Consider the following 20,673-nt stretch of genomic DNA (forward strand, 5'->3'; position numbering starts at 1 on the left):
CACCCATGGAATCTGCCCCGCCCCCACCCCCTGCGCAGCAACCCAGCAACCCGTGCTCTCTACTCCCCCAAATCCACCCCAGCCTCCCTCTTACCAGCCCCCACCTGCCTGGTAACACAAAATCACCTCCAGTTGAGCCTGAGAACTGAGCCCCAATTTTTCAAAATATTGTTTAAGCCTAAAATTCGAGGTGTGAGTTTCAAAAGGATCTTTCCTGATTTCTCCAGATTTCTGGGGATGTGGCAGCTGGGGGGCAGCCTGGAGGATCATGGGAACACAGGAACGGTTTGCAGAGGAGGCTACAGCCTCAGGAGAGGGCTGTTCCCGAGCAGACCGCAGACAGACCGAGGGAGTTTTACGTGTGTGCGCGCGCACGCGTGTCCGTGTTGGTGCATTGTGTCGGTGTGTCAGGAGTGTGTCCGGGTGTTCCGAGGCATGCCAGCGTGCGCTAGTGCGAGGGTAGGACTGTGTGTGTCTGCACATGTGTGTCCGTGTGCCTGTGTGTGCGTGTCCGTGTGACAGCCGCTGAGAACTCTTGTCCTCCGGCTGTAAGCAGCGGGGTGCAAATTTCCCTGAGGGTTTCCATCTCCCCATGGTTTAGGCCTCCCTTCTCAGGAAATGCGGCTTCTTGCCTCTCCATCCCCACCCGAATCTGCTCCCCTTTCCAAAGAAAGCCTCTGTGGCCCCAGCTGCAGAATGGGGGGGGGGGTGTAGGACACGGCAGGTGCCAGGCAGCCGTGAGGAGGGAGGAGGCGAGGGTCCAGAAAGGGTCCAGAAAGGCTGAGGCACCCCTGAGCTCTGCCTGGCTGAGGACTTTGATCACTGGGGGGTGGGCAGAGTGTGCTGCCTGATGGGTAAGCCTGGAAATCCTGGGCAGGAAAACGGGATGCAAGCTCTCTAGAGAAGCTCTCTGTGGGTCTGTGTGTGTGTCTATGCCTGTGTATGTGTGTGTGTGTGTGTATGTGTGAGCGTGTGAATGGGACAATCCAGGTTTTCCTGCCCCCCCCCCCCAGCCAAGCTCCTTTCCCCAGGCCTGGTCCTCCCTGTGGAGGGGCCTCATTCACCGCCAGGCCTTAGCACGGAGCCCAACCAGGCAGTGACCCCAAGGTCCCAAGTCGTCCCTCAACGCATCTACAGTCCTGGGACACTCCGCCCTTCTTCCAGGTCTCCTGTGGGTGGGTGTCACGTCCCTGAGCTGGCCCCAACCGCCATCAGCACTGTAGTGCCAACAGGGATTCTTACAGGGACTGTTCGGCATCTCAGAGCCAAGAACGTTCTCTCATTGAGAGCCTCTTGAACGGACATGCACACTGCCCATGTCTGAACACTTCCCTTGGGGGCCTCCGGAAGCATTGTGTAAGGCCAGCCCCGCCACCCATAGGCCCTAAGAAGCCCAGGGAAGCAAGAGTCGTGGGCCTGGGGAAAGGGTTGGAGCCCTGACCTCCCCTAGGAGTCATACCTGTGTTTGTGCCATCGCTTGTGACAGTGGAGGGCCTTCTCCTGCTGGAGGAGGGCAGGACCCGGGTCCTCACTAGGGCCTCGCCCCGAGTGCCCGGCCCATGGTCGCACAATAGACAAGTGCGGGGATGGACGAGGCAGTGACCGCGTGGATTTTGGCAACATGAGGCCTTCTGCCGCGTGGCCCCCTTGGGGGTCTGCTCCCTCCCTCCCTAGCTGGTTGGGGGGCTGCTGTGTGCGGACCAGCTGAGTCAGGCCCTCACCCCGGGCAAGGGGCCACCGAGGCTCTCGCTGATCTTGCTGACGGGGCTGAAAACGCATCTGCATCTCCCCCTGCGACCCGCCATTACTCATGGTTGGCGTTTATCCCCAAGCAAGGGGCGACCCGCGGAGCAGCCCGAAGCCTCCCCTGGGTCCTGAGGAAGGGGTGGCCCGAGGCTGGAGGCGCAGCAGGAATGGTGAGCAGCTGCTCTGAGTGCAGTGACCATATTTTTCTAAGCCGAGAAATTAGGGCACAGGATGTAGCCAAGGGTTTTCTCAGATTTGTCTCATCAAAGGTATGAAAGTTAAAGCTTATTTAGCTGTGTAGGGAATGGATTGTTTTTGTCGAAAAGGATCCGAGTTTCCAAAATCAGGGAGATTCTGGAAATTAATAATTCAATTTGACTGATATTTGGGGGGGGCCCCGGGTCAACCCTGTCGCTGGTGCTTGCACCATGGCAAGGAGCAAAACAGGCGTGATCCTGGCCTCATGGAACTCGTGTGGGCTGGCTGACATTCCTCAAGTAATTGCACAAGTCAGTACCGTGAGCACAAGTGGGAAGGGCTATGGGGCGGGGGTGGGGCAAGCGTCCCCAAGTGGGTGGGGGTGGGGGTGTCCAGGAAGACTTCTCGGAAGAAGTGATGTTTGAGGCGAGACAGGGCCTTTTAGGATTAATCGTTGTTGAAGGGATGGGAGTGGAGTTGGGTAAGGGAAGCACACATCAGGCAGGAGGAAGAGCACACGCAAAGGGCCTGTGGCAGAAAGGAGTGTTGGGCGCCCGAGGGACAGGTGACTGCAGTGTGATGAGTGAGGGGAAGAAGAGGTTGGAGATGTCGGCAGGGGCCAGTCCAGGCAGTACCCACCAGTCCATGAGCGCGGTGGACTTTCTCCTGCCGGCAGTGGGGAGCCATGGAATGTTTGACAGGCGTAACCCCACCATTCGTGTGATGTTGTGATAATGAGGATTATGCTGGTAATTCTAGAAAGTCCTTTGGGAGTGCTTACTATGTGCCAAGCACCATTTCAGCCGTTTTCCAGAGGAGAAAGTGAGGGCCGGAGGGGAAGGGGGAAGTGACTCCTCCAAGGTCACGCAGCTGCTGAATGGCAGAAATGGAACCCGGACTGAGTCGGTCTGGCTCCAAAGGCCCTGCTCTTGTCCCACACCCAAAGCTGCCCGTGTGGATGTGAAAGGCCAAGCGACATGCAGATGACACCCGCCCCCTGCTTGCCCCATGCCTCGCTGTGGTGTTGCCTCCGCTCTGCTCTGTGTTCCAGGCCGGGGTGGAGACGCTGGGTCCCAGAGTCAGCCAACGCTGGAAAGGCCCAGCTCAGTTCCTGTCAGGCCTGGTGGGTGGGGGAGGGAGGTAGATTTTGCAACGTTAGAGGCAGAATTCTGGAGAAGTCGGACCCCCAGGGGTAGGGCCTCCGCCCTGGCTTGTTCACTGGGGTGCGGGGCACGCGGCTCCCCCAGGAGCACAGCCTCACTCACCTGTTTGGGAGCTGAGGGCTTGGAGATGTGGCTCCAGTATCCCCAGGAATGAGGCAGCACCCCGGGCCCCGGCTTCCTCCTCCCACGGAAGCCTGTCCACATGATTGTACCACGGCAGACCCACCAACAGCATTTTAAAAATTCTTTTTTGGGGCGCCTGGGTGGCGCAGTCGTTAAGCGGCTGCCTTTGGCTCAGGGCGTGATCCCGGCGTTCTGGGATCGAGCCCCGCATCAGGCTCCTCCGCTGGGAGCCTGCTTCTTCCTCTCCCACTCCCCTGCTGTGTTCCCTCTCTCGCTGGCTGTCTCTCTGTCAAATAAATAAATAAAATCTTTAAAAAATAATAAAATAAAAATTTTTTAATTTAAGAAATTCTTATTCCCCCGGGATCGTCAGAGAAATGAAAATCAAAAGCACATGAGATACTGCTTTGCAGAAACTCACCAGGGTTGGTGAGGACGTGGAGAAACTGGAACCTTGTGCCGCGAGGGTGGGAAGGGAAAACGGGGCAGCCCCCATGGAAGACAGTGTGGCGTTTCTTCAAGAAATTAAAAATAGAATTAGCATATGATCTTGCAATTCCACTTCTGGGCATAGACCCAAAAGAATTGAAAGCAGGGGCTCAAGCAGATATATGTCCCCCCATGTTCACCGCAACGTTAAGCACCAGAGCCGAAAGGTAGAAACAAGGCGAGTGTCCACCCGCAGACGGATGGGTAAACGAATGGTGGGCGGCACGTGGGATGGAATATCCTTCAGCCTTAAAAAGGAAGGCAGTTCTGGCCCCGGTTTCGGTAGGGATGAACCTGGAGGACGTAATGCTAAGCGAAATAAGCCAGACACCAAAGGACAAATACGGCACGATTCCACGTGTCCTGGGCCCCTAGAAGGAGCAAATTTGGAGAGTCAGAGACTAGAATGGTGGGTGCCAGGGCCTGGGGAGATGGGAAGTGGGGAGCAAGTGTGTAATGGGGACAGAGTTCAGCAACCTAACAAACGTTCTGGAGACAAACGGGCGTGACAGCTGCCCAGGATGGGGAATGTACTTAAAACTATTGAATTGCACGCTTGAAAGATGGCAAATTAAAAAAAAAAAATCCCGGGTGCCTGGGTGGCTCAGTCGATTAAGCACATGACTCTTGGTTTTGGCTCAGGTCGTGATCTCAGGGTCCTGGGATCGAGCCCTGCAGCGGAATCCACACTCAGCACAAGTCTGCCTGGGATTCTCTTCCTCCCTCTCCCTCTGCCCCTCCTGCTTGTACTGTCTCTCTCTCTCCAATAAATAAATAAAATCTTTAAAAAGAATCCCTATTCTAAGTTCTTTCAAGTTGTCACCAGTGGGCTTTCTTTTTAGTTGCATTTATAAGAAAAAGATTAAACTATCAGATGGGGGTTGTCATTGGAACAGTTAAGAGTCACAGATGCTGGGTATTCCTGGGCAAGTGACTTCATCTCTCTGAGCCTCATTTTTCCTCCTGGGGCCATGAGAATAATGATGTTGCTTCCCTTCTGGGGCCACTGAGGATTCCACGCTATTCCATGATGTCCCTGAGATGGTCCGCCCAGTGGCGGGTGTTTGGTGAGCACTCAGCACCCAGCAGCCCTTAGTGCTGGCAAATAATCCTCAGGCCTTTGGGGTTTGGGAATATGAGAGCACGGGCCCTACTCAGTGGAGATAAGACCCGTTGCCCCACCCTGTACATGGGGAAATTGAGGCCAGGAGGCATCAAGGGACTTGTCGAAGGTCTGTTGGTATCCCTTGAACCAGAAGGTGGTTTTCCAAATCCGTATCGGTTAGCAAGGCTGGGTTATGCTGCGGTCACAAATGAGCTCCATGTCAAAGTGTCTCAACACAATAAAAGTTTGTTTTGCATCCAGCATGGTCTGCTGGGAGTCCAAGGGGTTCTCCAGGGCAACTGCCCTCCAGGAGAAAGCCCAGGGAGCCAGGCTGCCTCTGTGTTGCAGTACTTCCATCCCTGGGTCACTGAGGCAGGGAAAACAGCATCCCACCCCTTCCTCCCTCAGTTTACGGGCCAGCACTGGCCGCGTGGCCTCCCCCTCCGCGAGGGTGGGAGGTCCCAAGGAGAGAACCAGCTATGGGTGAGTATCAAAAGTTGCCACTCACCATCCTAGTGAGATCAAGGCCGGTGGAGTTCACGCTCACAGGTAAACTGAGTCAAAGAGAAAAGGGCTTAAAGCTGGAGTGAGTCCTCCTCCGACCCGAGCCTCCAGCTCCCTTCCCAGGACAACCACGCTTACCCTGTGGATTCTGCGAGTTTGCAAGCAGGGTGTTTTCGGAGGGGCCCCTCTGGAAATACCAAGGAAGGCTTATTGTTTTTCACTCTTTGAGGAAGCGGGCAGGTATCTGTCATGGACTCTTGCTCTTGCATCGGGCCCCGCCATCATGTTTAAGGAATCAGTCTCCCTGGATGGATGTCTAGGTGGTTTCTAAAGTTCGGCTATTATCAACAGTGATGCAATGGATTTCCTGTGCGTCTTCCCTTGTCACCCGTGTGAGTGTTTCTGTGGTATAAATTCTAAAAATGGAATTGCTAGGTCAAAGGGCAGGTGCATGGAACATTCTGACAGCTCTCTGGCAGCAGGTGCTGCTTCCCAGGGTCAGGAGGAGCGTTTAAGAATAGTGGCTAATGGAGCCCAGCGAGTTCCGGGGACCAGGCTGAGTTCTCCGTCTCGGAGAGGAGTTTCCAGATGGGCCATGGAGGAGGGGAGGCAGGAAGAGAGGAATGTCCTTCCCATCTTGACTCTGTGATCCCAGTTCTAATACTGGTGTTCTGCCGTGCCCATTTCACAGACAGGGAACACTGAGTTCTAGAGAGGTTGAGTCACTTGCCTGCAGCTGCCCAGGGAGCAGCGTTTGAGTCATAGTCCCAGCCTGAGCTGAGTCCTCTTGGTTCCAAGATCCCAGCTCCAAGCTGGAGACTTCCCGATCCTTTTTTTACTGGCTCCTCTCAAAGACACTCGTGTCCCCTGCAAGAGCCTTCTTTCGGGAAGTTTCTGAAACTCATCTTCACTTCCTCAGTGACTTGCAGGGTCTAGTTCTTTGCCTCCCTTGGCTTCAGACCCATCAACCCATCCCTCTTCCCCTTCCTTGTTTTCTTATCCCCTTCATCCCTTTGCAAGAGGGGACGGCTATTTACAAGGTTCGGTCTTGTTGATTTTGTAAATTCTCTTTCTTTGTGGGGTAACTTCCAAAGAGATCTCCCTCCCCTCCACCCCAGGAGCAGGGGATTTCTGTCCCCTACCTTCCAGACAGCAAGATGCTGACACCCAGCCCACTCTGTGTCTTTCCCTTGTGGAAAGGCAAGGTGCTCTCTCTCTCTCCTTTGTTGTCCTGTCCCCCACTCCCGGCCCCAGCTGGAGCCTGGGTGGTCCTCGGTGGCAGGGTCTCTCTGGCAAGGCAGAGGGTGGGTCACCCCCAGGCTGTTTCGGTCAGAGGTCCCTCTTGGACCTCCCTTCGCTGTAGGGAGGAAGGGGCCGCAGCTCAGGACTGGGACCTGGCCTTATTGCTCTGGGAGGAGCCATGACTTGGGGCAGCATGGTGGTGGTGGCCCTGGAACCCAGTCCAGTGCAGACGGGATGGGGAGGGTGTAAGGGAAACAGGTGCAGGGGGACCCAAGCAGCCAGGCTTTGGGGCCTCCTGGAGGCACAAAGGCTCTGACACTCTGGGAACAACATTCACCGGGGAATGGCCAATGTGGCTGTCACCCTCAGTGGGGACACAGGCGCCCCTGGCTGAGAGGTGGGTATGTGGAGGGCATGGCAGTGCCCACAAGAAGGGTGCTCTGCCCTGGACCACGGTTGTCTCATTAGCACCTGTGAGTCCTTTCTGGGGCCCACAGAAACCCTTGGGGGTTCATAAGCAGGACAAGGGTCAGAGCCAATGACACACAGGGGTGACTCTGGTACCTCTTTAGGGGAGGGAGGTCAGTGTCAGGAGCGTGGGTTTTGGCGTCAGATCCGGGTGACCTAGTTGAACCTGGCTGGACAACTTGGAGCGCCGGTGTCTCATCCACACCGGGCACAACAGCCCCACTTAGGTGGGCCCGGAGTAGGGACCGAACACAATGACTTTGCCCAACGTTCTAGGCCCCACAAGTCCTCAGAGAGGCCTCCTGACTTTGAAGCTGTCCTTGTGGTTTTGTCTGTTCACCCCTGGGGTGGTGGGCTGGGAGCGCTAAGTTACATCAGTGGGGGGACCTCAGAAAAGCCACGGTTCTCTGTCCCAAAGCACTCCTAATTATTTACAATAATGGGTTTCCAACTGGTTTTTTTACCCCCACTTTCCAGTCTCAACCTTGTGCTTCATTCCTTCTCAAAATTAATCTTACCCAAGTGATTACTACTGAACGAAGCAGGGGTGGGGGCTGAGAGCCCACCAACCTGGCCTTCTTCGCCCGCAGTCCCAAGGGTCTCTGAACGGCTTGAAAACCACTGCTTTAGGCCAACAAGGGTGTCACTGGCCACAGACGTAGAGTGGCCAATAGACACCCAAAAGGGGATCGTTTTCCCAAAGCATTTCTCACTGTGCTTCTGTAAAAAGACCACAGAAGGCAGGGGAGTCTTTGGATGAGAGGCGGGCGTTTCTGAGGATCCTACTGGGTCTGAGGTCACTGGGCTGGGACCGGCTGGGCAGCCCTGGCTCCAAGGGCGCATCTCCCCTCCAGGCAGCACCGACATGGCCTAGAACGTTCCTGTGGGAAGCAGCGGGAGCGGGGTGAGGACACACCCCTCTGCCTTGCCAAAGCCAGCCTCAGCCAGAGCCCTCCCCAGCCACTTTCGGCTGCCTGACCTGCCGCAAGTCCCCGCTCTGAGCCTCAGTTTCCTCCTCTGTAAAATGGGGCCGTGCATGAGAGGGGCGTGGGGGGATGAGGGGGGCATGGGGCCCTGAGCACGGCTCCTGGTAAGTAATGGACCTTAGCACGTTGTTGGTAGCGGTCGTGAGGGTCCCAAACGAGGGCTGAAAGGAAGCTGGAACCCTCACCCCAGAGGGGGAAAGGACAGCGCTAAGGTGAAACAGTAGGGTCAGAACTCAGGCCCCAAAGCCCAGGCCTCTGTGCCCAGAAGGGGAAGGCCCGCTGAGTGGAGGCCACCATCTACCTACAGCATCTCATGGGGAAAAAGGATGCAGACCCCTGTCAGAGGCTTTCTGGAAACTTCTGGGCTGGTCACAGGAGCAGGGGAGCTCTTTGGTGCTGAGTACTCCCTGCCCCCAGAGAAGTTCCTGCCTCCTCCCCTGCTGCACTTTACTCGAGGCTACCTGGGCTGCAGGCAGGGGAAGTGGGCATGGGCGAGGTGGAGCTGGGACCAGAGCCACTAAGACACAGACCTAGGCACAGCGTGTAACACTTAGGATGGGGAGGTCCCGCCATCCCCAGTTGAGGGGAGGGAGGCATCACTGGCCCAGTTTACAGCCGAGGACACTGAGGCAGTCTGCTGGAGGCCACAGACTGGATAGGGGCCGCTCACAGAACACTGTGACTGGGGCCCCGACTGCTTCCCTCTCCCTCCTGGCCTGATGTTTAGTAACTGGCGTCATAGCTTTATGACGTGTTCCCCATTCCTCCTTTGTGCCTCATAAGCTGTGGGGATTTGTCAGAGGGGCCTTGAAAGCTTCCAGACTCCCAAACAGATTCGAGAGTGGTTTTAGCCCTAGAGAACAGGAAGTCAGTCCCTGGCCCCATCTCACAGAGGGGGAAAGCGAGGCCCTGACAGCTGACGGACTTGTCGAGGTCCCCTGGGCAGAAATGTGGCCTCTGGCTCCAGCCCAGGCCCTCCGGGGGCGGCCAACCCCCTTGGCCCAGCTCCCACCTCCCCCGCCCCCCCCAACTCCAGTGTCCCCAGTCCTCTGGAGGAAGATTTCCGTGGTCCCGGTTGGGGGTGCCAGACTGCCAGTGACGAGTGTTTTTTTAATCCCAGCCCCGCTGACTTAGACGATTATTCTTATTTAAGGCAGGGACGAAACGCCAGAGCGTGGCAGCCTGTCACCTCCGGGCGGCGGCCCCTCCTCGCTTGCCTCGGGTGCCCAGCTCCAGCCGGAGCAGGAAAGGGAGGGAGGGGAGACGGGAAGCAGGGGAGGAAAAGGGGGGAGGAGAGGGACCGAGGAGGAGGAGAATGGAGAAGGGGGAGGACAAGGAGAGGGTAGGAGGGGGTAGGAGAGGGAGGCGGGGAGAGGGGGAATAGGACACGGAGTGGGGCGAGAGGGAGTAGGACGGCAGAAAGGGGCAGGAAGGAGAAGAGGGGAAGGGGAAGGGGGAGCAAGAGCACAGAAAGGAACACCCCTTTGGCACCCCCCTTGGCACCCCCCTTGGCAGCTCCCCAAGCAGATAGGAGGCGGGAGGAGATACACAGATGAATAATTTACTACAGAAATGCAAAAAGAATTTAGAAACTCTCAATTTATAAATATTTATTTTCACAAGTTCGCCCCCTCCCGACGCTCTCCCCCTTGCTGGCCCCGGTCTTTTCTTCGGGGGGGGACCTCCACCTCCCCCCATCTCTGCGCTGTCTCCGTCTCTTCCACGATCGCCCTCCCTTGTCTCTCTACGTGGCTGTGACTGTCTCTCCCAGTCTCGCCCTCTCGGCCTCTGAGACTGGGGTGGGGGCGGGGGTGTGCTTTCCTGGCTGCGTCTCTCTTTTCTCCAGCTCCGTCCTCGGCTGCCCGAGTCTCCCCTGCCTGCGTGCGTCTCTAAGCCCTGTCTCTCTCTGTCTCTACGTCTCTCGCCGTCTCTGGGTCGGTGGGTGTCTCTCCAGGTCCGGGAGTCTAGCCCCCGCCCGCCCCTCCCAGGGCAGGAGGCCGCGGGGTCGGGTGGAGCCCTGGTGGGGAGGGGGGAAACCCTATGAAGGCTCGGAGGGGAGAGGTCGTTTCCCGGGCAACCGGCGGCCGATTGGCGGAACCGCGACTGATTAACGAGCCGAGTCCGGCGGGCGGGGGCGGGGAACGGCGGGAGCCACGCCCCGGGCACGCCCCCAACCACGCCCCCTGTCCGGCGGCGGGGCGCATCTGAGGTGGGATTTTAGAGACTGTTGGCGGGGCGATGGGGTCGGAGGGGTCGTTTTTTGGGAGCTGGCCGGGAGGCGGCTCCGCGGCAGGTAATCGGTCAACCGGTTAACCAATCAGTTAATCAATCAGTGGGGCAGTGAGGCCCACAGAGCAGAAGTTAAGAGCTGGGGGTGTGGAATGAAGTGGAGCTGAGTTCTAATCCCCCCTGGGTCTCTTCCTAGCCTTGTGTCCCTGCGCCCCCTCCTGCGGGCCGGTCGCCGACACCCCGTCCGTCCCTTTCATTCACAGATGGAAAAGCGAGGCCCTGAGACGGGAAGCCCTGGAGGTCACAGAGGGACCTGGGAGGGTCACCGGCCGTTTCACAAGCTCAACCAAATTTCCTTGCTTGGGCCTGCTTTCCGTGAGCCGGGACCTGGACTAGAGGTGACCCCGCCCCTGACAGCACCTGACTCAACGGTTTGTGTTGGTGTTGTATCACCTGTTCCCTTTATCGCTCCTCTCCTCCAGGTATGGGGAAACTGAGTCCCATAGAGGGATGGCGTGGTTGCCTAGACCGGCCAGTTGGACGCCAGCCCCTCCCCTGAAGCTCTTTCTGGGCCTGACACAGAAGCTCCAGAGAGCTGTGGAGAGGGAAGCATGTTCGTTAATAATGGAGGACTCCTCAGGCAGCGTCCTCAGGGTCACCAGCTGGAAGGGTCTCTTGACACACACCCCCACTCCCTGCAACTTAAAACCCAGTGTGTTATTTAATATGCGAACTCTGGTTTGGTTGTGGAAGCACAGCCCTGTTACCAGCTCCTCCTTGCCTCCTGAAGCTGGCTGGTGGTCGGACTGGAAGATGGTGAAGGGGCTGGTGGAACCCCCCCCCCCTCAGGGAAGGACAGGCGAGTCACCACAAAGGTGGCTCTTAACCATTGCAGCGGCCCCTTTAAGCCTCGCTGCCAGGGTTTGAAGCTGGCTGCAGCAATCCTTCCAGATCAGGGTCCTGGGGTTGCTCCAGTGGCTGGGACAGGCGTGGCCGGCAGAGTTCTCCCAGGGCTGGGGACAGCTGCAGGGCCATCCCTCCCTGTCCCCAGCCCCCCCATACTGGGCAAACGTAACACACACACACACACCATTCTGTGCAACAAACACAGAAATTCATCCTGTCTCCCCTGACACTCCCAAGTGGACCACCTACTGTGTCTGAGGCCTGCAGGTCCCTAACCCAAGGCCTGGCCTGCCCACACCAGCTGTTCTGCAGGAAGGATTTCTCCAGAACCCTGTGGCCCTCTTCAAAGGCTCTAGGCTCCTTGCCACATACCCTCAGAGCCCCAGGACCCCCCAAGTGTATATAGAACCCGGACCCACCTAGAAAGTGACCAGAAGGAAGCGTGGAAATGTGGTGGTGAGCGGTTGTCAGGTGTGGAAGGAGGGGAGTGGGTCTAGATGCCCAATGTGGCCCAGGGCTCACCATGCTTGAGTGGATCCCTGGTGGGAGTGTTCTCACTCCCATTTTACAGATGAGGAAGCTGGGGCCGGGAGACGAAACACACCCAAGATTCCCTAGCTACCAAAAGGAGTGCTAAAGCTTTGAGCCAAGTCTCTGGGGCCCAGGCTCCATGCACCTCACCAGCCTCAGGTCTCCCGTCTGTACAATGGGTGGGCTCAGCAGGACCGGCCCACCGTGTGACCCTCCGTGCTGGTCTCTTTTACATTTGCAGACTGGGCCATTTGAACACATCCTGCCAGTCTTTTCCCTAATGTTGGTTTGGGGTTTCCCCCAGTCCTTTTGGGGTTGCAGGACACATATCTCTGACTGCCTCTATGGGAGAGAAGGGAGAAAAGAGCAGGGTGGGGAGGACCCTGGTCAGGCTGTGCCGTCTACCGTGAGTGGGTCCCACGGCATAGCCAGACTGTGGAGTATCTTGTATCCCAGGCGGTGCCAAGGGCAGGGAAGGCACGAGAGATTTTAGAGGAGTCAGAGAGGACCTGTCCCTGAGACTCCGAGCTCCCCTTGTCAGACAAAGCATGGGGTCAGGAGCCGAAGCCCGGGATCCTGTTCCAGAGTGAGCTGTGTGACCTCGGGCAAGGCCCTCTACCTCTCTGGGCCTCAGTCAAAATAAGGGAGCTGTGTTCCCTATTTTCTGTGCTTGGGCGCAGTGGGCAGGGATCTGTGGGGGAAGGGGGGACCCGCTCTGGCAGGAGGGAGGGCCTGGTCTCCGGGGAGCCAGAGCGCGATGATCCCACGCCTAGCACTAGGCGCCGTGGCAGGGGAGGCGCGGAGCAGCTAATAATGGCCACCGTTTATCCGGCCTGTATTATCTGCTCTACCCTGATCCTGTTTAACCCTCGCAAAAGCCTCCTGCAGTTGTTAGCCATATTATCCCCATTTTCATGCGAGAGGCTGGGGCCCAGAGAGCCAGGCACCCCTCCGAGTTCATCCAGCTGGCAAGTATGAGCCCGGGCAGATCCCAGCCTCGGGACGATGTGACTGCCTTGACGGCTGTGAGAAAAGTCTTCAAAGTGGAGGCCTCTTAGGAGCTGAGTCTAGAAGGATCTTCCCAAGTAGAAAAGGAGGCCAAGGACATTCCAGGTGGAGGGCATACATACCCTGATCAGGGGCATGGTGTAGCATAAGAGTGCCCGAATGTCGTTCGGCCTGAAGGTGTGGCGTGGTGTGGTGGGCCGTGAGGGTTGGGGGGCAGACATCTCCTGTCCACGCAGAGCGGTCCTGCAGGACACTCTTCCGTAGTTATCTGCTGCTGTGTGACAATTCGCCTCCAACAATAGTTCCTCAGTCTCTCTTGTGATGCTGGGGTTGACGGGGCTCAGCCGGGAGGTTCCTGCTGGGGGTCTCTCCTGCGGCCACAGTCAGATGGGGTCATCTGAAGGCTCCAGTGGGCCGGGTGCCCCAGGTGCCCTCATCTTGGGGTCTCCTCTGCCCTTTCCAGGAGCCTAAACCAATTTCTTATGTCAAAGCTCAAGGCTCTGAGAGGCAGGAGGTGAGGCTGCCAGGCCAGTTAAAGAATGGCTCTGGCATCACTTCCTCCAGGCTCTCCTGGCCTCCTGGCCCAGCCAGAGAGAAGGGAGCCCCCCACCCATGATGGGAGTGCAAAGAATTTGTGGCCATGTTTATCCTGCCCCAGACGCTAATCCGCTAATCCGTACTTCACAGAAAAGGTGGAGTTTGTGGCTCAATACTTTGTAGGAAAGGCTGGATTAAGCAAAGTCAAGTAGGGTTCTGTCCTGCAGGACTTCTCAGAGCCTTCACATTCTGATGTGGATGCCTGGCTCCGATATAGGGAAGGAGCTTGTAGAAGTTCCCAGCCAATTTTGGCCAAGGGGGTCACCTCTCGGGTGGGAGATATTAGGCCTGGGAGGCTTAGGGCCTGGGGCTCCTTCTGAGCACCCCACTTTGGGCAACACTGCTCCAGAACTTCCAGATCCAGCCTCCAGGGTACCATGTACGAATATGATGAGATGAAGCTGGGTCTGTCTGTGGCTGTTGCCACCCTCCTGGGACACCTGCCAGCCAGGGTTATCTCCCCCGGCAGGCTGGGCCTGGTCGCAGCAGCTCAGATGACCACAGCCTCGGATCATGGCCCCCGCCCCTCCTCTTCTTCCTTCCTGACCCTGAGAAAGGGGCTTCCTCCCTTGGGCCTCCTGGCACTCCCCTCTGTGGGGGCCTAGTTGGGGGCAGGTGAAGGGACCTCGCTGCCTGACTGTGTGACCTTGCCCCAGTCTCCACCCAGGCGGAGCCTCTGTTTCCAGCCCACTCACGTACGGTGATGAAGGCCTTTTCGTGTGTGAGGACACTTCTCAAGGGGCCGGTCTTTACTGGAGGTCTACGGGGGAGGCAGGCCCTGTACCCAGCAAGCTTCAGGCTCTGGCTCATGTCATTCTCTCTGGGCCTCGGTGTCCTCATCTGTAAAATGGGGATGGTAATAGTACCCACTGCATAAGGTTCAGTGAGGAGTAGCTGGGTACCAGGCACGGAATTAAGAGCCGGAGACCCAGCCCAAAGGTCTCGACCACAACGGCCTAGGTGTAGCCTGGTCCTGGCTGCTGGCAGAGTGGACCCAGTGGGTGAGGCACAGTTTTGGCTGCGTCTGCTGGGTGCAGTGCCTGCATGACCCGTGCAGGGTGGGCTGTCTGCAGTCCTTCCCCAGGGAGCAGGGGAGCGCTGCCAGTGAGCTCTGAGGTCTGGTTTGTCCCCCTCCCCCACTCCGCTGGCTGCTTCCCCTCCCCCTCCTGGTCCTGGTCCAGGGCCAGCTGCCGCCACTGCTCCTGCAGAGGCAGAAAGGGGAGGGCTGGTTCCTGGGGAGCAGAAGTCACAAAGTGATGCCCTCTTCAGCCCTCCCTCCCTGGCCTGGACCAGCCCAAGGGCCCTAGGGCCACTCTCTGAGGTTCTCAGATGGATCCCACCACGCTCCAGCTCGGGCACAGGACACCAGGCCTCAGTTTCCCCCTCTTTCTGACCCCAGTGATGTTCCTGCCTTGAGTGGCTGGCAGGAGGTTTGTATGAGACCCTGCCCCTGCCTCAGCTGGCTCACCCCCCCAGGGATTCCAGCCAGAGCCCCATTGGGGGGGGAGGGCAGGAGTTGCAGGAATAGGGGCCAGGTACTCCAGGCAGCCGAAGCTGGGGTATGGGTCACCAGGGCACCCTGGAGAGAGAGGGGTGTCTGGGTGGGTCCTCTATCCCGGCCCCTCCATGCTGCCCACAGACGGCGAGTCCCCACACTTCACTGTCTGTCCTAGAAGCCTTCACACACCGGATGCTCCCAGCACCCGCTTCCTCTCCTGCTCTCACCGCCCGCAGCTCCGCCGCCTCTCTTCCTCCACAGGGACCGCACATCTACCTGCACCCCGCAGTCTGCTCCTCCTTCGTTTACCCCCGGAGTGCTTGCTGCTCCAGCCTTTCCCAGGGACTGGGGTTGCCAGCCAAGTGCGGCTCAGTGCACCCGCTCCTGCCCACACCCCACTCCTTTCCCGTCCTCGGTTCTCTCTGCAGCGGAGCACTGTATGAAGAGCACCCACTCTGAAGTCGCACAGACCTGGGAGCCCACCCTGGCCGTGTCACCCCACGAGCCTCAGTTCTCCCATCTGTGCAATGGGGAGAATGACAGCAGGGCCATCCTAGGGCTGTCTAAGGATTAAGCGAGGAGTGATTTCACGTCCTTGGATGGCATAGGAGGTCACGGGGTGTCCACTGTTGACTTCGCTGCCACTGCTGCTGTGCACCCCCCAGCCTGGCCTGCCATGGTCACCCCACGCCTGCGGCTGGGTCTCCTGGCAGCAGCCCTCTGCACCCACCGCTCACAACCAGACTCCATTCGTCTTCACACGGAACATTCACTGGCTCCCCATTGCCTCTCCTGGGACATAGAAACGCCAGCTAATTTTCAGAGCTGTTCAGCATCTGTCTGTCTGGATTTTCTGGTGAGGCTGCCCTGACTAGTGGCCCAAAAAGGCCTCTGAAGAGGAAGAGATTTCCTTCCAGCTGGCCCTATTACTCCTGGCTCCCTGCATGTCCCCCACGGGGGACTGGGTGACCCGGGGCAGCTCGCTCTCCTCCCAGAACCGCTAGTTCCCTCGGCTGCAAAGTGGTGTTCCTACTACGAGGCGCTATGGTGATGGTCCCCTCCCAGGGGTTGTGGGGGACAGGGGGACCCTGGGTGCGTCGAGCATGTGCTGAGCTCTTGAGTCGTGGCCGCCGGAGCCTTGTGGGCTGCTTGGTCTAGCCCACGGCCCTGCACGCCGACTCTGGAGCGAGGCCAGAATCCGCATCTTCTCAGGATTCCCGTCGTTCCAGGCTGAATATTACCCTGATTGTGTTGTAGGGAAGGGAAGAGAACATTTGTTCTTTTTTAAAAAAAAATAGCATTTTTCTCCATTTACAAAAGTAATACATGTTAATTGTGGATAATTTTGAAATTAAGATAAACCAAAGAGAAAATTTTAAATTATCTATAATTCATCACCCATCTAGAAGCACTTTGAGCGCTTGAGCTCCTAGCCTCCAGACTTGGTAATGAATGGGGAGTGCGGGCTCTGCTCTGAGCCCAGCAAGGGGATCACAGAACACACTCTGTTTTACAACCTGGCTTTTCCACCCACCAGCAGGACCCAAACGTCTACACCGCCCAGAGCCTCTGCCCCATTGGAACTCGGAGGGTGCTCCCGGTCCAGCAGCTGTTAGAAGTGGAGGATCTCAGCCCCCATCCCCAGAACATGCATTTTCCCAGCATCCCCCGGGGGGGCTCCTCCGCCCAGTACAGTTTGGGGAGCAGTCCCAAAGCCTCCCTTTCCAAAATCAGCCCCCGTGCCCCGTAGCTACGCTCACACTTCCTAAACCGGTCCTCTATTACTGAACACCGAGGTGGTTTCCAGGTTGTGATGTCGTAAATACCACCACAATGAATAGCGTCATGAATAGCTAAAACCCTGGGCACATCATGGATATTGTCCTGGCATGAATATTAAGGAGGTCCCTGAACTCTGCTTCCCCTGCATTCGCTCCCTTTCTCCGCCGGCACATTCTGGGAAGGGGCGGGGGGTACGGCCCATCTCCATCCTTGTTCCGCAGATGAGTAAGCGGAGACTTGGGGCAAGGTTGACAACACTGTCCCCGGATGCCATGGACAGTGGCCAAGCCAGGACCCAGCCTTTCCCCCACACCCCTCTGACTGGCCTTTGCTATCGGGGGGCTTTTTCGTCTGGAATATAGGCTTCTGTACGCACAGTGTGGGTCTCATGCCCACCCTGGGCTGGGTGCACGGCAGCTTCTAGCCTGCCCTGTCCCTGCCCGATGGGACCCGTTTGCCCTGGTGACAGATGAGGCGTGACAGCACCACGCTTGGCTGGGCTGGATGGGGCAGCCTCACTCGGCTGGGGGAACCTCGAGGGGATGGTGGGCGGGGCTTCAGGGAGGGGGGATAGGAAATGGCAAAGGAGGGAGAGAGGCTTCCAGGTTGAGGGGAGGGGGGTGGGGCTCGGGCCCAGAAGAGAGGAAGGGCTGAGAAGGACAACAGCAGGGTACCTACCTTCCGCTTCCCAGGGGTGCCTGTGGCAGGAAACTCAGGCTTGTGAGCATGAATCCTTTTGGGGGAAACCCTTGGCGGGGAACAGAATGCAGTGATGGCAGCAGATTCTATTAAAAGCAATTCTCATTACTGTACCATTAATTATTAATAGGATCGGGCAAATAAAGGATGGGAAAACCCAGCTGGGCCTGACTCAAATCTTGCCTCTGAAGCAAATGGCTTTTGGTTCACGTCCAGGAGACCCAGCCATGAACGGGCCCGTTGGAAAAGTAATGACAACCCTTAGGCTTCCACGGAGGGACCGGCACCACTTCTATCTGCTTAAAAAGGATAAAGAAGAGGAAGCAAGCCAAAGAAAGGGAACCCAGGGGAGGCAAACATCGACCTCATCCTCCCCCCTTCCCCAGGACCACCCGGACCCCGGGGCTGTTGAGCCTCTCAGAAGATCCAGAGAGGGGGGCGCCTGTTAAGCGTCTGCCTTTGGCTCAGGGCGTGATCCCAGCGTTCTGGGATCGAGCCCCACATCAGGCTCTTCCGCTGGGAGCCTGCTTCTTCCTCTCCCACTCCCCCTGCTTGTGTTCCCTCTCTCACTGGCTGTCTCTGTCAAATAAATAAATAAAATCTTTAAAAATATAAATAAATAAATAAATAAATAAATAAATAGAAGATCCAGAGAGGTATCTTCTCTGTGTAGCCGGAGAAACCACAGTGAGAACAAGGCCAAGAGGGAGTGCCAGGTTTGGACTAAGGAGACCCTAGAGAAAGAGATTTCACCCCTCTTTCCTGCCCCCACCCCACCCCATCTTCACGGAACTCCTATCTGCCCTATCAAAGCCTAGCTCCGATGGCCTCTCCTCCAGGCAGCCCTGCCTTTGTCTGAGCTGTGCTCGCTACCAAGGATATGGACGCTGTCCCTGTCCTCGTGGGGTGCCGGTCTGGGAGGGGTCTAGTGAGGTTCTTAATCAAATAACCATTACGAAGCATCGAAGCATCGTAACCAATGGACACCAGGCTCTGAAGCAGGAAGACAGAAGCCATGCACCGCCACAGGGCAGGAACCCGGGGATTCTCTCTCCCTCTCCCCTAGAACTACTCGGTGCCTGGAGCAAATCAGGAGCTCAATAAATGTGTTTGATTTCACACACTGCTGATCTGGGGGCCCAGGAACGAGGTCTCCGAGGTGGAAGGGCTGCTGGGGAGGTCAGCGTTGCTGGGCAGAGGGAGGAAGGGGTGAGGGCTCGGGCCTTTCCCCGACTCCCGCGTCTTTGCAAAACGCTTCTGGGTTATTGGCTGATTTATCCTGACATCCACTAGAAAGCCAAGCAGTGAAGGCACTTTTTTTGGAATAAATAAATGTAAATGAATGAGTGAGCCTGGGCTTAAAAAAAAACACATCCACACACAAAATCTGTGGCCTTCCATATAAAATGGCATCTAACGAGAAACCCCCTGATACAGCTGTTCTTATTTTTCCATTAAATTCTCATGAAGGCAGAGAGAAAGACAGAGCCTCACTCAGCGTGGGGAATAACTGCCAACTTCGCGCCAGCATCTGGGAGGAGCCGTACTGAGCATAACGGCGGGGACAGTGCTGCAGAGAAACCTCAGGACACAGAGACCAGGGACAAATGTGGGAAGGTGCTCAGACCTCCTCCCTCATGTGTCCCCCACTCAGAGACCTGGATTCTGTGGCAGTCTGAAAACTGGACAGTTGTCCCTCTCCCACAGATGCTACTGGAAAAATGTCCACTGGTCTTTCAGAGAGGGTGGGCAGGGCAGGCGGCTCTCAGGGTGCATGGTATTCTGGGAAGCAAACGCGAATGTGGGGGGTGGCGGAAGGGCAGGAAACTCCCCCAGGAGCAGTGCATGCTGGGACTTCATCCGTTCAGAATATCCAAGAACCAGAGAGCAGACAGGAGCAGATACCGCCTTCGCTCAGCAACCTGCAGTTGGCAGAAACCTGTAGGGAATGGGGAGATGGACTGAGCAAAGCCCACTTGATTCTGTTGCCCAGACCAAACACTGAGGATAAGAATTAGCCATCACACAAGCAGTAAGAGGAAGGAGCAAAGGCAACGTACACACCCCGTCTACTTACAGTCTCCGAGTGAAGATTATGTTAACTGTATTTGAGGGACAATCCAGGAGAAAAAGCACCACCAGTAAAAGATGGTGGATGAAACGTGTGCAGAACACAGAGAAGGGATCAGTGTTCCGAAACACAGAAGATCGGGCAGAGGCTTCCGGAAGGAACCGGATGGAAACGTCAGGAAACAGTGTGGCAACTTTAATGGAAAAACTTGCCTTGCCAGACAGGAGCAGGAACCACAGGGCAGCCCGGATAAATCTGAAAAGGAAGCATGGGATATGGGGAGGGAGGCAGATGGGGGACTGTGTTGAACCGTGGTCCTGGAAAGGTATGTCCAAGTCCTAACCCTTGGTGACTATGAATGTGACCTTATCTGGGCAAGGGTCTTTGCAGATATAATTAACAATCGCAAGATGAGATCACCGTGGATGAACTGGGTGGACCCCAAATCCAACGAGAAGTGTCCATCTAAGAAGAGAAAACAGAGAGAGAGAGAGAGATGCAGGGAGGAGGCCACGTGGAGATTGAGGCAGAGACAGGAGTGGCGTGGCTATGAGCCAAGGAACACCAAGCATTTCTGGCAGCCTCCGGAAACTGGGCGAGGGGCATGGAACAGGTTCACCCTCAGAACCTCCCGAAGAAACCAGCTCTGCCAACACCTTGATTTCAGAGTTCTGGCCTTGGGAACGGCAAGAGAAAGAGTTTCTGTTGTTGTAAGCCACCCCGGTTGTGGTCTTTGGTACGCCAGCCCTAGGAAGCGGATGCAGATGGGGAGAGAAAGAAGGACTCAAGGAAGGGAAAAAGCACAGAAGCAGAATGCAGATCTGCACTGGAGGCAGTCAAAAGCAGAAATTATAATGCAGAAAACATGATCAGGGATGGAGAGGCCAACCTAGAGACACTTCTAAAAAGACAAGAGCCGAAAACAAAGCATGAGAAGTTCACAGGGATGAGGAGGCAGCAAACACAGCACCGGCGGGTTCTTGAAGAAAAAGGCCAGAATCGGAGATGACTTAGAAATATAATGAATGGAAACTCACCTGTGCTTTAAAACAAAACAAAAAGATGTGACTGTGCGGATTGGGGAGGTTCACTGCATTCCAGGGAAAATAAATAGAGACTTCTATCGAGACATGTTCTGGAAAACACTGTGCGACTTATGCAAATAAGGACGACTTGTACATGCCTCCAGGAAGGAAAGAATAAACCCAGGCCGGTTTAGATTGTGTTATACTGGATGCTAAGTGATAAGGGAGCCGTGTTTATGAGGTTTGGGGGAAATACTGAAGCATTTATTACGGAGAGATATGCTCCCATCAGCTGGGAGTCTA

At 56.6% G+C, this 20,673-nt stretch overlaps 3 long non-coding RNA genes across 5 annotated transcripts in view; 2 read left to right on the top strand and 1 right to left on the bottom strand.

The window, feature by feature from the left end:
• The window catches only part of LOC117803036, an 18,173-nt gene extending 12,855 nt beyond the window's left edge, over positions 1–5,318 (top strand). Inside the window, exon 3 of one of the 2 annotated variants that reach the window (XR_004626606.1) lies at positions 4,362–5,318. This is a non-coding gene — a long non-coding RNA (uncharacterized LOC117803036). The remainder of the gene's footprint in view (positions 1–4,361) is intronic. The other variant, XR_004626607.1, reaches the window with a different exon arrangement.
• Positions 3,457–5,695, bottom strand: LOC117803035. The gene is made up of 3 exons (XR_004626605.1): positions 5,467–5,695; positions 3,652–3,745; positions 3,457–3,516 (listed from the first exon to the last, which is right to left on the bottom strand). It is a non-coding gene; the product is annotated as an uncharacterized LOC117803035 (long non-coding RNA).
• Positions 5,696–10,219: 4,524 nt separating this feature from the next.
• On the top strand, positions 10,220–17,839 carry LOC109488997. 2 transcript variants are annotated; one of them, XR_004626608.1, is made up of 3 exons: positions 10,220–10,317; positions 10,517–10,735; positions 17,405–17,839. It is a non-coding gene; the product is annotated as an uncharacterized LOC109488997 (long non-coding RNA). The 2 variants fall into 2 exon arrangements; XR_002141925.2 differs by having other exon boundaries at positions 10,517–10,684.
• Positions 17,840–20,673: the final 2,834 nt, after the last annotated feature.

The sequence above is a fragment of the Ailuropoda melanoleuca genome, chromosome 7 (genome assembly GCF_002007445.2).
Source record: "Ailuropoda melanoleuca isolate Jingjing chromosome 7, ASM200744v2, whole genome shotgun sequence".
Taxonomy (NCBI): domain Eukaryota; kingdom Metazoa; phylum Chordata; class Mammalia; order Carnivora; family Ursidae; genus Ailuropoda; species Ailuropoda melanoleuca.